Raw genomic sequence first — 14,014 nt, forward strand, 5'->3', positions numbered from 1 at the left:
AGACTATAAAGAAGTACAACAGGACAAGAGGAACTTGTATGCCATTCCAGTCTTACTTAATGTCTTCTTCCAATAGTAATTGCGGAGTCCAGCCAGAACAATTTGCATCGCAGTGGCTTGAGTTCCGGTATGCGTTTACTGTAATATCACAAGGATATTTGAATTTGTTGCCTTGTTGCCATAATCTAGTCAGGCAGGACTTGGGCTTGACAATCATTCAGAGTAGTTTGTTAGAGGAGTACATTGATGACATCATGGTAACAGACTCCCGGAGAAAGAAGCTCAGAGGCATTGAGGACTGTAGTCATCCATATGACAAATAGAAGTTCTCTGATAAATTCAGCTTAAATTTAAGGCTTATCTCAGCCGGTGAAATTCCTGGAGCAACCAGGGACATCCTTCAAACTCTGAGAAATAAATTGTCTCTCAATGACTCTGTCACCAAGCAAAAATCTCAGAGACCAGCAGGCTGTTCAGACTTTGAAAAAATCACATTCTTTATTTAGGAATTCTGTTGATCCTTATTCCCAAGGGATGGAAAGACACCTGAATGTGAGTGGAGGCTGAGCTGAAATAAGCATTTAAAGTTTTGCAAAGGGTGGCGGCTCAGGCAGTCCTGACTAGGTTCTTATGAACTGACTGTGCATATAATATTAGTAGTATATGCAAAGAGAATACCCACAGACCGGTGTCTCACACAGAACCCAAATGAGGCTACCAGCAGGGAGCTCTTGGAGTTTGCAGTCAAAAGCTGCCTAATGTAGCTCCTCAGTTATAGCACAAGGGAAAGACAGCTGATATCTTCTTCCTGGGCAGTTGTTGATACTTCTGTGCCGCTGAAGGGCATTAGAAAATTCTGAGTTCAGAAATACTGATCCTGTCTGGGTGATGTCTCAGAGACATTTGTGTGGAGGGAAATATCAGCCCAGCGAAATCCACTCATGAAGAGGAGGTAGTATTTTCAAGAGCGTATTCCTAAGGGAAGCTGACGAGGAGTGCATTGCCTATGTGAGCAGGCTGTCTCACTGCTGGTACAGACAATCACGCAGCCCTCCAAAGACCTCCCTTCTGTCATTAGTCTGTGATCCAAAAGCTATGATGAGAGATTCCAGATTGAGAACACACTGTTGTTTGTAAATCAGCAAGCTGCCATGGAGAAGGTAAAACTGAGGAGAAAAGGAAAGGGAGAGTTAGCATGTAAGGTGGAGTAGAAGGGGAATTAGTGTCAAGCCCTTGGGGGAATGTTTGGATATATACAGAATTTTAGGCCATAGCCAACGGCCTTGGGGTAAGATCAGGCAAATGAGCCTGAGCTTACAGACAGTAGAACAAAACATTTGGTGCACAGAGTTATGGAAATTTCTGTGGGAATTTGGAGTATTAAAGGGAGCCATACTCACCTTAAATCCAAGTTTCCAATTCAGAAAGGACCTGGAATGCTAAAGGAAAAGCCTTAGATCCCAAGACCCAGATATGAAATATATGGGCATGAGTGCTCGACCATGCACAAGTGATTTGAGAGACAATACATCCTCCCTCGCATCTACTGTAACCACTAATGTAATAAAAAACCTCTCTTAATGTCAATAGGAAAAGGAATCACTTGAAAATTACTGTAGATAAAATTCTCTGAGGACATCAACCAATGCAGAGGACAAATGGATTATATTTGAGCTCTACCAGAAGCCCCAGGGGCCTGGCTACTATTGGGTATAACTGAGGTTAAGATTTATTCTACCCTAGGTTTTGCTTAGCCTACAACAGAAGCAAACTTAAGTAATGCAATTAAAGGATTAAAAAAGGGATTTCTCTATAAATTTGAACTCTCCAGATATATTTCTTCTGATTAAATTACCTACTTTAATGCTACAAATTTATGAAAATGGGCAAGAAAACATACTATTATGGGCACATACTACATTTCCTATTACAATCAGGGCTGTGTCCTCAGTGAAATTTAGAAAGGGCAAATGAAATACCTGTCATTAAAACAAGTAATGGGGGGCCCGGCCCGGTGGCGCAAGCGGTTAAGTGCGCGCGCTCCGCTGCGGCGGCCCGGAGTTCGCTGGTTCGGATCCCGGGCGCGCACCGACGCACTGCTTGGTAAGCCATGCTGTGGCGGCGTCCCATATAAAGTGGAGGAAGATAGGCACAGATGTTAGCCCAGGGCCGTCTTCCTCAGCAAAAAAAAAAAAGAGGAGGATTGGCGGATGTTAGCTCAGGGCTGATCTCCTCACAAAAAAAAAAAAAAAACAAGTAATGAGTCACATTTGAAAGTCTGGCTTTCACTATGTGTCCCTAGATTGAGTATGATTGAGTATAAAAGGATTAAAGATGGAGATTCCACTGGAAAGTTTTCTGGATTCAGGAGGTGGAGATGAGGTGATAGGAAAAGGATGCAATTATACATCTTTGTAATTTTGGCACATCACCAAATATTCATTTCATATTTTTTCTTCTGATGGTCTAAGGCCCAGGTTTAAAGTTACATGTGCAACAAGAAGGAAATATAAATGCACAAAACACAATAGCCATACCATTACATTTAACAGCACATATTCCTAATGGTACTTTAGGGTGGGTGTTAACTTCATCCGATATAAACAAATTAGCAATAACTTTGACAAAATCATCAGCTGTTCAAGAATACATGCACACATACATATTCACTCATGCAAATTCAAAATGACCATTAGCAATACATGCTTAGAATTGAAAAAAAGTCAAACTTAATAGGTTTAATAATTAGGAACACAGACTTTGCAGTCAGTTCTGGATTCAAACCAATCTTTATTTCTCACTTGGTGTGTGACTCTCTAAGCCTCAATTTATTCGCAACCACTCTCCATCTTATGGGAACTGAAACAAAGTGGGTATGGACTGGCAAATACTACCAACTCACTCAACAATATTAGGGGACAGGCCCTGGCCTCTGACCTGAGTCTTCAGAAGGTGACAGTTCTTCCTTACACATCTGCTCCCATGGGACCAGGGGATTGCATGGATTAGGGTGGTCGGTGCTGTCATTACTCTCACTTGGCTCTCTCATGTCTGAGTAGTGGCCTGGCCCCACTCAGACCAGAGTGAAATGATGTGACTTTCTCTCCCCATAAACACCCATGCCACAGTAGTCTTTCTCTACCTCCTTCCCACTAACCTGTCCAACGCTAACTCTTCCCCATTAGAGAGGCGAGGCCCAACTTCTGTTCAAAGTGTCAGGGCCCACAGGCTGTAGAACTTGAGGCTCCTGTCCATGCCTGTTGGAGCCATGAACTTGGCATGGTGCCCAAAGGTCACCTCTGTGGTCAAGCCACTATGCTCTGTAAAGTGAAGAATCTATGTCCACTGTTTGCAGATGCACACCTGAATATCTGTGTTCCTGAGGACCAGTTAGGTAACATTCTCATCAAAATTCAGTGACTTCACTTTAAAGTTTTTATCTAGCTGCAGTTCTTAGTGTTCTTGAGCTTGCATGGATCTCAGAGTTTGACAGAGGCATTGTCAGCTGCTGTAGCCAGGACATAGCTGTTCTTGGAGAAAGGAATCCTGGTGATGGGCCTAGAGCAGCATGGAAGTTGGCCACTTCGTGTTCTCTTTCAAGTCCCAAATCTCGATCTGAGACTCTATCAGCATGGTGTGCACAGGTGAGGGAGCAGCCAGTGGTCTCATCCATCACTTTGGTGAGTGCGCACCCTCTCTGGGTGTCACAGAAAGTCCATTACTGGTGGTCGGAGGAGCTCAGGAGATAGTCACCAGGGGCATGGAGGCTAAGACCTATAACAGCATTCTTCTAGGCCAAATGACCTGTACACAGGAGGCGTTTGGGACCAACCAAATCCTGATAGTGGCATCTGAGGAGGCAGAAGACAACAGTAAAGGCTGGAACACCACACTGGTAACTTCCTTGGTATGGTCTTTGAGGCTGGCCAGGATTTACTTAAAACTCTTGTAAACGACAGCAAAATCTTTATCCACCCCTCTGGGGAGGGTCTTGGTGTTGGAGGGGCAGAAGTCCAGGGCTGGGATTCCTGGAACGCCCGTGCTGCGCAACGCCACATGGGATGCCGCCTGACAGTATTTGATGAGCTTTCCTGGCTTTCCCAGCTTCCTGTGCATTCCTCGCCTTCTATTTGCACTCTGTGGTTCGCCTGGTGGATTGCGTGAAGCTTCTAGATAATCTGTGAGTTGTTTCCACCAGCTCACCCAAATCCATTGGCTTGTCATCAATCATAATGATTATTAAGAAAGTGAAATTAACAACAACCTTAATGCATCTAGAGCACTTCTTTGAGTGTGATAATTATATATATTAGTCAAGATGATGATGATGATGATGATTTGTGCCAGATTTTTCATCAGTGTATGCATAAAATATTATATTTAATGTATATTTTCATTCACGTGTGTGGACACACACACATCAAAACAGAGACGTACATCAGGTAATTCTGCCACAGAACCAACAAAGTGATTGAGATTTGTCGTTACACCACTATTTTGCAGGTAAGGTAACTGAGGCTTAGTTTACCCAAGAACATGAAGTCAGTGAGGGCAGAGATGAAATTCAAATAGATGTTTGTATGACACAATATCTGCTTTCAGCAACGTTTCTTCATTATTCCAGCTGAAGAAATGTAAAATAAATTTACACACTTGTGTGAATTCCAGGCTTTTAAAAAGACTTCCAGTTAAATATGGTGAAAAGATGAAGAGAAGGAAAGAGGATTTGGCAGCAAATAGCTGAAATAAAACAATATTTGCATTAGATTATCAGATGCACAAGAAGAAAATGACTTAGCACAATGTAGAAAGCAGACGGCTCAACACACAGTGCAGTAGCATTTGTCACTTTGTTCTTAACAAAATTCTGCTATTGCTATCCACTGAGCTGGTGAAGGAACTGAGCAAGCAGTAGCCTCCTCTAAACTCTGCCTCCTTTCAGATCCAAGCAAGAACACATCAACAGACTGAAACAATGACAAAAAAACAACAAAACCCTGGAGTTAGATCTACCTCTTGGGGAACACATATTTCCAGAACTGGTGCCTTTAAAAAACAATCTAATTTTGGAGTTGATTACATTTACAAACACAATGCCTATACAATTCCGTTCCACTAGCTCCCCTCCTCTCTGAGTAATATGGGACTCTGACCTCCTTTTCTGTACCCTCCCTCGTGTTCTCTTTTTTTGCGTATTCTCATGTGTTAGTTCTACCATGCATCAGCAGCACCCTTCAATTTGCTAGATTGGGATTTTTTCATCATGAGATCAATTTTCTATTCACTAGAACAAAACTTTCTGTGTGTTCACTTGCCATTCATTTCTCACTTCATCTTAGCATTTCTTACTATTTCAATGACATTGCTCCAGGAATTGACTATTATTTTTCTTGTTTCTTTAAGCCTCAATATCAGCTCTTTACCTTTGCTCATGAATATGATTATGTTATCCCTTTGCAACACACACAGTCTTCTCAAATGGTTTCTTAGCCTACAGGCTACATCATTTCACTCTTGTCTTTCCTTAAAGCCGTCTTTCAAATATTTTTCACAGCATTGTTGGTAAAGCAACAAGAGTACACTCGCCAGAGGATGGTTGTCAAAAATGAAGATATGTCATCCCTCCTCAATATTTCAGATAAAGGGGCGGAGACTGGAAATATACATTTCAGCTAGCTGATGCTGATAAATTTGAGAATCACTGACAATGTGTTTTGTCTCCAATTCCTATAATTCTAGGTAAGATTTTGTGTATAAATAACTGGTAATCCTCTTCAAAGGGAGAAAGAGTTAGAGGATAGGGAAAAGAGATTTCAGAGTGACTAGACATTTATTGAATACCCAGTATGTGTATGTCCTATACTCAGCACCTTTAAATACCTTATATCATTTAGAGTCTTTTAAAGCTCACATCCCTATTTCTGAGTCTCTCAGTTGCTTTGCTTTTCGGTAACATTTGACGTGTTTAATCAACACATCATTAGAGAGAGAACACTGTGTAGTCTCTAATACTGTGGACTCTGGAGATAGATTGTGTGGCTCAAACTTGACTTCCTCTTTGCCAGCTATGTGACTTTGGACAGCTTACTTGAAATCTTTATGCCTTAGTTTCTTCATTTATAAAATAGTTATGGTAATATCACCTATCTAATAGGGATGCCAGGAGGCTTAAAGGAGTTGGTGAATGGAGAGTGCTTAGAACAGAGCCTGGCGCACTGCCAGTACTCAGTGTACACTGGCTTTTATTTTCCTTCTCCTCACCTCATATGGATTCCAGGAATTTTTTTCTTTTTAATTTTCTGACCTTGCAGTGTTGACATTTTTATATTTATTTCAAAGTTTAGAATATGCAAAACAGACTGGAATTATTTTGTGATTTCATGGAACTGTAGGAGTTTGTGCCACATCTTTAGGAATGCCTAAAGGTCTAGAAATATCCATCTTTGTTGTAGCAATAAATTATGTTTTCATAACTTGTCTTCTGGGTTTGGCTTGGGAATTACTCATTGTTTTCACTATGGTTTGGTTATGTATGGTCATGAGCTTTTAATAGTTCAAGGCAACAAGATGATCTCAGTCAGTAATGATGGCAGTAATTGTGGTAGTAAGATTGACATTTGTGTAGGACTTTGTAATTTAAAAAAACCTTTCACACACATCACCTCATTTGATCCCCATAATAACCTTAAAGAGAAAGACAGGGAACAAAGCCTTTTTTTTTTCATTTTTACAGATTGAAAAATGCAAGTTCAGGGAGGCTGATTTGCCAGAAGTCATACAAAAGAGATGGGGAGGAGCACATTTCTCTTTGTGGCCAAGGAATATTGTGAACTCTTGAACCTGAAGTCGTGCTTTTCCTGTAGATTCGTTGTCAATGTTCCTTTCACTGACGTTGATTTGCATAGCCAGCTGCCAGTGGCACAGAGTTCAAAGCTAACTGGACTGGAATAAGTGACAACTCCCTGAATGTATATTCTTTTTATTTTTAAAAGTTTTTTTTTTTATTTTATATTCTTTTTATAAAGTTAACTGGTCTTCTACAGATTAAAATCGTCACTAACTAGGCAGAAATAAATTCTGGGATAACGTGAGGTCAGCAAAAGAAAGTTCACTTGAGCATCAGACTTAGTCTAAAACTCAAGAGGTGGTGCTTTTGCAGGCAGGAGGGGCACTGAGTTTATCTATTAATTTTGCTTTGTTCAAACTCCTTTTCGTGATCATCAGCTTTCTTAAACACGCCTATTGTTTCTTACAAAGTGAAATGGAATATGAAAGTTTAAAAAAAAAAAAATCCTCTAGTAAAAGGATTCAAAGCACAAACCCTACTGATAACAGTTCGGTGGCCTCATCCCAGTATGTGAAGGACATTTGCATATATATAGCGTGGTTTCTAGCTCTACTTAGAATTTTTGAAATTTGAGCCTGAATTGCAAACACATTTTACGTTCGCTCATTTGGTGAAAGAAGCAAGTTATTTGTCATTTTCAGTGTTTATTTTTACCCCAGTGGTGTTACTGTTTATATTGTTTCTCAAGATCTTTGCAGAGTTCTGAAGTCCCTGTTGGGTAGATTATCATTTTGAGATAGATTATTATTTTTTGAGGGGAGGGAGTAGATTGATGACTAAAATATGATCGTCGTCTTTGGCCATGGGGTGTGTTTGTGTGTGTGTGTGTGTGTGTAGTTTTCAACATGCAGCAAACACATTAAATTTAAAATAATGAGACAAAAATGAGGAAGAATGCCCTTTCAAAAATAAACATTATTAAGATAATAATAGAAAGTCAAAAATTCCTTCATGGGTCTTTTTTTCATACTGATCCCTAAGCATGACGAGTTATAACTTACAAACACTGACTGTTTCTGGTAGAAATCAATTATCTGGAAGCATGTAAGGATAAATAAACATTTCCCTACTGAATTTGATTTTTCTTTCTCCAATTAGCTCTCTAACATGCTTGCTGGGAATAATGTAATTCCACTATCCCTTACTTTCAACCATGCAGAATTGAGCATATAAAAATTCTTTTATTATTTATTTTCCACTTTCTAGCTTTATAAATGTTCTATATATAACATTATCGTTAAAAAAAACCATGATTTATCACTGAGTGATTTTTGTTCTATCTCCTGCAGCCTGCCTGTCCTTAGTTCCTTTCTTCCTTTCTCTCTTTTCTTTCCTCTGTCTTTTCCTACAAAAGTGGTAAAAATGTTTTAAAATTTTCAAACAATATAGCATCATCTAAGAACAGGTCCAAACCAATTTAAATCTCTGCTGCCCTATTATTTCCCATAAATTGAGATTTTTTCTACCTTGAGAAATAAAATCCAAAATAGGTATCTCTTAAAATTTGATGATGAAGTGGAGTCTGTCTTGGGAATCTGATCAAAGACTTTCTTTTTTTTACTGGTGTCATTGCAAATAATCCATAAACAGTCTGTAAATCAAAATTAGGATGAATTTGTTATGAACTAGATCTGAGGACTAGCCTGGGCCCTTCCTTCCCCAAGGAAGGAAGGGCACCAAAGAATTAGGGTGTACAGAGTGTTTATATATCATCTCGGGACAAAGAGCACACATCACATATGATAGGAATGTCCCTTTTACAATTGTCACAGGATACTTAGCTGGTACAGCAGGTCGGTGGTCAGCAGGTCAGTGAGCACAGCAGGTCGGTAAATTCCAGGAAGAGGTGCTTATCCTTAAAGAAATGCTGATATAGGGAAAGCTACATCCCTATCTTTAGGGGCATCATTCTTGTCTTTGGGACATAGTAAATATTTAAAGCAGATGCATGTTCAATAGGCCATGTCAGGCCCTTTTGGAAAAACAAGGTCAGGTCAAATTAGTTTTAAACCAAATGGCTTCCCCATGTACTCCAATATATCCTGTTGCTTTTCATTTATTTATCACTGATAATAATTGTGGAAGATTATAATGCCTAGATACAATTCATATATTTGCGTGTGTTGGCAGATTGAATTAATGTTAGAATATTATTTAAGCCGTAATATTTACTATTGCAAAACAAATTTAAACTATGAGCTTTGTCTAAATTTGTTTTCGTTTTGCACTGATTTAAATGGCACTTCTCAAAAATAACAGTCAACACAAAAATAAAATGTATTGCCTAGTTGACTGATGGCCGACAGCAAGATGAAAAAGCCCACGGTGATTATGCTGGGGCCTAATTTTGATAATTTTGCACTATCTTCTATAATTACTGAGATTCAAACACTATTTTACTCAGGCATGTAATAAAGTAGAAGAGCTTAATTTATCAAAGATTAGTCAAGTCTCAGGAAACATGAAAAAGTCACTGAACTCTTAAATATATATTATAGGTCAGAGCATAATATTATTTATTTTGTTTATACTTTAAGAAACAAATAAAATATATCCTTCCTAATAAATTACTACTGTACCAAAATATTAAAAACTCTTTTTTTCTCCCAAAATAAACAGTTTCCAGAAAAGCCAATGACTATCAATTTAACTTGGAATTAGTATTACAAATATATTTTAATAATCAAAGTAGCACAGAATCATCAGACTGGAATCATCTAGAGCATTGATTTTACATGCAACATCATTTATAAAGGACCCTAAAAAGAAAAACAGACTAAAATCACCTCTTTTGACATCTCCATAGAAGACTATGGATGTATGTAAGAGTGAGTGTTTTTGAGTGTTTGCATATATGTTTTTGAGAGTTTTCAGGGAAATGAACTGTGAGGTTGTCTTTGTTAAAGTATTTGACAATTTGACTATCCCATTAGTCAAGAAGCGTTAAGTGGAGAATAAACTAAATGTTATTTTTATATTATACAAATTATAATACATAAATTATATAATATATACTAAATTACACATTAAATGTTATAATTATTTGCTTTTTTCTTATTCTTGATGAAAATTGAAAAGAGTTGGTTGTGTTAATATCATTCAATTACCAGATTGTCTTTATATCTCTGAGTTCAAAATTCCCTTTTTTCCCCCAAATATTTTAATAATTTTAATTTTTCTCCTTTGGATCATTACTAAATTTTCTAGATCTCTCCATGAAAATCTAAGGAATTGTGCACAAAAGAGGATTATCTCACCTACAAAATGTCCTCAACTTGATCATTGTACCTCTGACTCAGGCTCACTAGTTGGCCCATTAAGATTCTTAAACATATTTGCATGAATTGATGTCTAGTCTATGACTTTCCCATTACTACAACTATAATCAGTGGCAATCCTAATAGGCAGGCCTTGAGATTGATGTTGAAACTGTGTGAAGGAAGGTAATATCATTTGTTGAGCAGAAATGGTGGTGAAAGTTATGTCACAGATATGAGCGATATTTATACCTAGGCAAACTATGAGAGAACTCAGCATTAGGAGACTGGGACATGGAGATTGAGCCAAGGCCAGGGTGGGACTGTGCAATCAGTTGGCAGTTGGATTGGATGCAATTTAAGGTCCTTTCCAATGCCAAGATCTTATTACTCTAAATATCACAGTACAGTGACTGATAGCTATAATTTCAAGGACCAGAACTAGTATAAGACCAAGACCGTGTGCTTGGCCTTTGAAGTGAAAGGTGGTGGTTAGTTGCATATGACAAGAGGAGAGACTCTTGCGGTTTTGGTCAAGGTCTTTGGGGAAGTGAAGAGAGAGATGACAATGAGCACTGCAGGGTAGATGCACTATCACTGGGTATGATAGTTATAGGCAAATATGACGGAAGCAGATGGGATGTGTTTTTACCATTTTTCACTTTCTTTAAAGTAAGCTAATTAAATTGTGTTTCCATGGCCCACAAGCTTTTAGTTAAAATATCATTTGTAAGAGAAAGGTATCTAAAATAAGTTATTGACATAAATTTTTAAAGGGCAGCCATGCAACAGAGACAACTTCCTTTTAACTTTGTTTTTATGGTCCCTTACGAAAATAATCTGAAAATATCGCTAGCAGGGTTTCATCTACAAGAGCCTATCACTCTAAATCAACTTGCAACAACAATTATTGCTTAAATCAGGTCCCTTCCCTATGTAAAAATTTGTAGGCACATAAAGTCATCTTTCCCTGTGCTTCCCTTCATTATGTTTTCTACTGTCATGAGTAAAAACAATGTAATCAGGTTGTAACTATGAGCCTACATCCTAGATTACATTGGGGATGGCCACACTGCTTTGTGCATAAGCCCATTGTACAAAATCAAGCTATACTCCTTATTAGTAAGATCTCACAATGATACCAGATATGAATGGAGGTGGAGGGCCTGTCTTTGAGTATTCTGTGGTTAAATCCGTCTATAGTGAGTCTGTCAGACTGCTTTTAATGTGTAGGAGTCTCCATAGTAATTTGATTCTATCCTCACACATCATGTCTTTATTTAAACAATTGTAATATATATGCTAAATTGCCCATGATCTCAAAAACCTATAACAAATAAAGCTCCTATTCCTTCATCATTTTGATGAAGTTAGCTTCACAGAAGTTATTCCAGACTTTCTGGACATTCTGGACATAACATAACTGCTGTATGTTAATGGCATGGTTGGGTAATGGAGGTAATGCATTTAACAGGAGAGGAGCATCAAGGAAATGTTCAGCCTGTCACAAAGAGCTCATTTTGACCCACTACACACTCCCTCTGAATGAGGAACTTCTCAACCAAGGAATCCCACAATCCCATTTAATAATTACCTTGATTTATACACATTCCGCCATTTACCTCTGCATGTGACCACTATTTTAAAATCATAAAGAGCTATTTTGGATTCAAAGACATATGTGACCATTCCATCAAGAAGAATATAGCAAATTTCCTCCCTGTAAGAAACTGGAGGTATTACTCAAGGCTGACTTTTAGCAGCTGTGGCTGCGGACATTGCTTTTAAAGAGTACTTGGTTTCAGCAGGATGTGAGCAAGGAAAATGATTTTAAATCAAACCACAACAGGGTATAGAAAATTTTGCCATCTGATAGATTTTGGGGTACTGCAAGTTTAGAATACACTAACATCTTCAGTGCTGATGAGGATAGTCTCTTATAATTAGGTGCCCGACAGAAATTCACATTCAGATTTGAAAATTTAAGAGGTCAGATACAATGTCACAGATACGAAAGGGATATGAAATTTGACCACCCAAATTAATTGAGAATCTATATTGTTTATTTTCATTTATAAAATATAATTTATTTTCAAATATTCATGGAATGAGTGTTATGATCGTGAATAAGCCTTGTTTTTTTTCTACCCTGCTGCTTGCCCTACTACATACTCAAAAATCACAAATGAGATAAAAAATAAATGGTGAAAAATTACATATGAATCTGTATTTTGCTGTATTAGCAATACCAGTCAATACACATGTTTGGTTTTCGTGTCAATGGAAGTTTTCTTGAGCACTACAGTATGTAAAACTCTTGTTAGGCCTCTTTAATATCACTCTCATCTTGGGCCATTGGTTAAACTGAATTCCTTCAGGGATTTATCTGTTCCATGGCACCTATACACATGAAATCTAATCTCAAATCCCGCTGTTATCCTGATTCATTCATTATTCACTTCACAAATATGTATAAAATGACACGCGTTAAAGGTATGTTGTAATTACTCTACAGATCTTTGTGAGTAAAGTCTTTCATAAATTAAACAATCTCAGTCCTAAGGGCAGTGAGGTTGCCTGCACCATGAGGCAAGGGGACACCATCATTGCAGCCTTCCTCAGCCGATTAGGAGAGAAGAGTGTCCACTAGGCTGTACCAGGGATGGAGTCCACCTCAGCCTGCTATGTGACCTGCTGCTCAACATCGCATTGGAACCCTCTCCACAACCATGTCGGGCATAGGGGTATTTTTATTGATTGAGCTTTATCATCATTGTTCTACAGCAGCAAAGGTAAAGGAAGGGATTGGTCAAAAATGAATACACCAGGGAGAGGGTGAAATGGGGAGTTGTTGTTCAATGGATAAAGAGTTTGTTTTGCAAAGACGGAAACGTTCTAGAGATACATGGTCAACATACTGTACTGTACACTGAAGAATGGTCAAGATGGTAAATTTTATTTTATGTGCTATTTACCACAATAAAAAAAAAAGAATACCAAAAGAGCACAGAATCGTACTGATAGGAAGGCTGAATATAGATGCTGTTATAGGCTGAATTGTGTTCCCCCCAATCTTTATGTTGAAGCCCTAAACCCAGTACCTCAGAATGTGACTGTACTGGAAGATAGGATCTTTAAAGAAGCGATTAAGTTAAAATGACTGATATCTTTATGAGGAGAGGAAATTTGGGCACACAGGAGGGTATGGCTGCACTGAGGAAAGACCATTTGAGAACTCAGTGAGAAAGTGGCCATCTGCAAGCCAAGGAAAGAGGCCTCAGAAGAAATCAGACCAACTGATACCTTGATCTTAGACTTCGAGCCTGCAGACCTGTGAGCAAATAAATTTCTGTTGTTTAAGTCATAAACCAACAAACAAAAAAACAAAACCAAAAAAGCTAATATACCCTCAAATATGAATAATTCCCATTGAGTGAATAATTTGCTATTTATCAGGCACTGTTCTCAGAACTTTATTCAATCCACGTCAGAGTGCTAGGAAGTAAATACTATATTTTATTATACAAGGGCAAAATATAGAAGTAGGGAGGGTTTGTGTGTATTCCATTATAAAATTTGTTACTGTTTTATAGACTTTTAAAAGTTGTATTAAAAAGGTGGAAATCTTTAAGGAATATTTGTAAGATAATACAGGATATATATACCATATATGTCAACATAACATTGCATATTTAAATTAAAAAGCACAAAAAATTTTCTCCTTTAAATGGTTTCATCAGCTGACGTTCTCTGATTACTCATAGTACGTTTGGATGAGACAGCAGTATAAGCAACTGCAACGTGTTACTTTTCTAGCTGTTTCTGTCATCAGTAACTCTCAGTGAGTTAAGAAATGGGGTGATTCATCTGACCTTTTAACCTCTAAATGCAGCCAGTTTTTGCAAACTGT

At 38.1% G+C, this 14,014-nt stretch overlaps 1 pseudogene; it reads right to left on the reverse strand.

The window, feature by feature from the left end:
* Nucleotides 1–3,207: 3,207 nt before the first annotated feature.
* Nucleotides 3,208–4,116, reverse strand: LOC131415211 (pre-mRNA-processing factor 19-like; annotated as a pseudogene).
* Nucleotides 4,117–14,014: the final 9,898 nt, after the last annotated feature.

The sequence above is a fragment of the Diceros bicornis genome, chromosome 16 (assembly GCF_020826845.1).
Source record: "Diceros bicornis minor isolate mBicDic1 chromosome 16, mDicBic1.mat.cur, whole genome shotgun sequence".
NCBI lineage: Eukaryota > Metazoa > Chordata > Mammalia > Perissodactyla > Rhinocerotidae > Diceros > Diceros bicornis.